Raw genomic sequence first — 4,927 nt, 5'->3', positions numbered from 1 at the left:
TTCATGGTAGATGATTTCCATGTCACAATCGCCAATCAGCTCCATCCACCTCCTCTGTCTCATGTTCAACTCCTTCTGAGTGAAGATGTACTTGAGACTCTTGTGATCAGAAAATACCTTAAAGATTGCTCCATAAAGGTAATGTCTCCAAATCTTGAGAGCAAACACCACAGCTAACCCCAACTCGGATCATGAGTAGGGTAGTTCTCCTCATAAGGCTTCAATTGCCTAGAAGCATAGGCAATCACTTTACCATTCTCCATCAACACACATCCCAACCCATTCTTGGAGGCATCTCGTATAAACCTCAAAGTTCTCGGTCCCTTCAGTAATGCTAAGACAGAGCTGTGGTCAAACGCTCCTTTAATGTTTGGAACGCCGTCTCACAACTCTCATCCCAACGAAACGTGTTCTCTTTCCTCATCAACGCTGTCATAGGTCTAGCTATCTTGGAGAAATCCTTCACGAACCGTCTGTAGTATCCCGCTAAACCCAAGAAACTCCTAACCTCGGCAACATTCTTTGGTGCTTCCCACTTTGTCACTGCTTCTATCTTCGCCGGATCCATAGCTACCCCATCTTTAGAGATCACATGCCCCAGAAAAGCAACTTTCTCTAACGAGAACTCACACTTGGATAGCTTAGCATACAACTCATGATCCCTCAAAGTTTGCAACACGATCCTCAGATGCTCCTCATGCTCCTCCTTAGTCTTGGAGTAGACTAAGATATCATCGATAAATACCACTACAAACTGGTCCAAGAACTGTCTGAAGATTCTATTCATCAAATCCATAAACACTGCCGGTGCATTAGACAACCCAAACGGCATCACCACATACTCATAATGGCCATACCTCGACGTGAAACCTGTCTTTGGTATGTCCACCTCTCTAATCTTCACCTGATGGTACCCCGACCTCAAATCAATCTTAGAAAAGACTGATGCACCACTCAACTGATCAAACATGTCATCTATCCTTGGCAAAGGATACTTGTTCTTTATCGTCACTCGGTTCAGCTCCCTGTAATCTATGCATAACCTCAAACTCCCATCTTTCTTCTTCACGAAAAGAACTGGTGCTCCCCACGGCGATACACTAGGTCTAATGTATCCCTTCTCTATCAGATCATCCAACTGCTTCCTAAGCTCCTCCATATCCTTAGGACCCATACGGTACGGTGCCTTAGAGATTGGCCCCGTCCCTGGTTTCAACTCAACGGTGAAATCTATCTCCCTCTTTGGTGGAAACCCCGGGATCTCCTCTGGAAAAACATCCGCAAACTCTCCCACCACTGGTATCTCATCAACTGTCGGACTCTCTATCCGGTCATCTCTCACATGGCATAAGATCAAAGGACATCCCTTCCTCAGATAAGACTTCAAGGTGACAGCTGCAATCAACTTAACTTTGGGTTTGACTAGAAACCCACGATAAGACACACTAACACCCTTAGGACCTCTTAAAGACACTTTCTTTTGATGATAGTCTAACTTAGCTTTATACTTTCCTAACCAATCCATCCCGACTATCATCTCAAAACCGTCAAAAGGAAATTCTAGCAAGTCTACAGGTAGGTTAACTTGCCTAACTATCATAGATACATCTCTAAACAATCTCCCACATGATACAGACTCACCCGAAGGTATAAAAACTCGCTCACTAACAGACTCATATACCCTCAAACCCAACTGTTTAACATGACTCGAAGACACAAACGACTGAGAAGCCCCCGAATCAAACAAAACAAAGGTAGGAATACCATTTACAAGAAAAGTACCGGTGATAACGTGCGCATCTTCCTCAGCTGCTTTCTTCTCCATCATGAATAACTTGCCACTGGTCTTCTGCCCACCTCCCTGGACAGTACTGGCTGATGTGGTCGGCTTAGAACCCGACCCTTGATTGTTGTTGTTGTTGGTTGGTGGTTTCTGATAAGAATTACCGCCGTTGCGGTTGCCTCCACTCTGGTAACTCTGACTTCCCCGGTTTGGCCATGATCCAGCCGGGTCTCGTTGCTCATGAAGCTGCGCAGTCTCCGGAAAGATCCCGGTGCACTTGTGCACTCATGTCTCTTGTGGCCTACACCACCACAGCTATAGCAAGTCACTCCCCAACTATTACTCACACTTCCACGGCCACGCCCAAAGGAAGCCCAAAGATCGAACCCGACCCTTAAGAAAACCCCTTAGGGCGATTGTCGTTGCCTTTCTTGTGATTAGATTGGCCACCACCCTCGCTCTCAGACTTCCTCTTCTCACCACCTAACCTCTCCTGAGCCATCTCCACCAATCTCTCAGCTCTCCCAGCCCTCTCATAGGCTTCCTTAACATCAGTAAGGACTCCCACGGGTAACTTATCCATAATCTTAGGGGTCAACCCCTTCTCAATGCCAGGTTCTCCTCACTCAAACCCATATCCTCAGCATACCTAGACTTCTCATTGAATTGCCTGTAGTACTCGGCCACCGACATCTCAGCGGTCATCTTAAAGCTGTCAAACTCTTCCCTCAACTTACTCCTCACATGTTCCGGTACAAACTCCTTCCTCACAGCCCTACGGAACTCCTCCCAAGGTATAGCAGGTAACCCTTGGTTTGTATATATCTCCTTAGCACTCACTTTCACTGTATCCCACCACTTGCCAGCTGCCTCCCTCAGATAGAACGCAACCTGTTCCACCCTCATCTCATCAGGACAGTGAACCAAATCTAATATGTTCTCCATCTCTCTCAGCCAACTATTAAGAAGGTTAGGCTCCCCAACTCCCTTGTACTCTTTCGGGTTAAACCTCGCAATATAGAGGCTGATTTTAGAATGATCAACCTCCTTCTCCTTATCCTTATCCTTATCCTTCCCCACAGTCTTTAAAGCCTCACTGAGAGCATCCTGATGCTCCAACATCTTAACGATGTCATCTATGTTCATAAGCTCAGCTCTCGCGTACAAAGAAGTCTTCTTGGGCGGCATCTTGAAACTATATTTAAGAAAGGGTAGACATAAACACACGTACTAAACCTCAAAACATGAAAACACGCTGCCCAGAACCTACTCGATCGAGTTCCCAAACACACTCGATCGATTAACGGGCTACTCGATCGAGTGCCCAACATACTCGATCGAGTACCCAAACATCAGACCCCAAACAGACCTTCTGATCTCTAACATACTCGACCGAGTGACCCCCTACTCGATCGAGTACCCCTACTCGATCGAGTACCCCTAGTTACTCGACCGAGTACCCAAAAACACGATTCTGGACTCAAAATCGTCAAAAACCCACCCGATCGAGTCAGTCCCACTCGATCGAGTCATGCCAACTCAGAAACGCTACCCGCATGCTATATCATATGCTAACATGCTAAACTTTATAAAACCACATTATATCATAACTAAACATGCTACGCATCTTTTCATACGATCTACGAGATCACTTCATCATGTTATTAAATGCCACATTGTAAAACATTCAACATGCTATCATACCATCAACAGTTTCCACACATCTCCATTTTTTCTTTCACATTCTTAACTTTCTACTTCAACATCCAACAATCACACATTTCATCACATTCTTACACAAGTTAACCAAACACACATACGACTCGACAAACACTCCCCCCATGTGACCGGTTCAAAATTGTAGGGCGACTTCGCGACTTTAGGACGTCTCCCAAGCCTTTGCATTAGCACCTACAACTTTTACCCCGGGTTCATTTTAATTGACTCCCTACGTTCATTAGGTTCATTGGTTACAGGTTTCAGGATCGTCGCTCTGATACCATTTGTAACACCCCCATACTCCAAGTGCCTTACCAGGACCACTCAGGTATGAAGACATTACCATCTCGGTTACCCGAGGCAATGATAATCAAATAAACAATGAAGAAACAACGTTTAAATATAAATACTTAGTGAAGAGTACAATTCTCAAAACCAAACCAAAATGCAATACATGTTCTCAAACTGATTGTTCTAACTGAAATGTAAATAACTAATAAGCTACAGCGGAAGACTCCTATCATCATGTCGTGGCCATCCCAGCTATCCCAGTACTCATCTCAATACCTGCTCAATATCTGCTCACCATCCCCGAATGGATCACCGCAGGTTTACAAAACAACACCGGGGTCAGTACTAATCATACAATTAAATATATATACTAACAATACGATAAACAGACAGCTTAACTGTCACACACACACAATCACGCCAAATCCAATCATCTCAATCACTGACTGTCCACTAGACCAGCCCTGCCGGTGGGGGACCGCAGCCGTACCCACCAAATCCCCGCTCCACATAGTGAGCGATAACCCTGTCCATTAATGTTCACATCCCTTCTGTGGCGGGTTCCACAGAAGGCGAAACTAGGGCGTGAAGCCACTCCCGCAAGTGACCCCACTCAGCCGAGGCCACGCCTCGCGAACCATCAACAACGATCACAACCACAATCACAATACAATTACTATATCAAACAACCAAACACAATACATCAACCAATATCCCATTATGGGACTAATACTGAGTAGGAAATCCTACCTGGTAAGCACACAATCAGACGGTCTCTACTGCTGAATCAAAAAGCTTCTTCTATGAACCCTCCTCCTATTATACAACACATAAAGCCTACAAAATCACATACTACACATAAAACCTCCAAATCTCTAAATTAGGGTTTAACCAAATCAAAGGAAAGACAATAAAAGGGGTACGTAGATCTTACCCTCGACGCAAGGAACTCAACGGTATAATCAACGCTAAGAACTGACCTTCCAAACTCCGGGTATTGCTAATAATGCGATTAGGATGAAGAACTTGCTTGCTTTCTCTCTTAAACAGTAATTTAGGTTTTGTAAAAGTGATTTAAAATAATGACGACAAAGCATATATACCTTAATCGCATAATTAACAAAACTCGAGAAA

This window comes from Silene latifolia, chromosome X (genome assembly GCF_048544455.1).
Source record: "Silene latifolia isolate original U9 population chromosome X, ASM4854445v1, whole genome shotgun sequence".
In the NCBI taxonomy this organism is placed as follows: Eukaryota; Viridiplantae; Streptophyta; class Magnoliopsida; order Caryophyllales; family Caryophyllaceae; genus Silene; species Silene latifolia.
Note: the sequence above shows the minus strand (reverse complement) of the source record.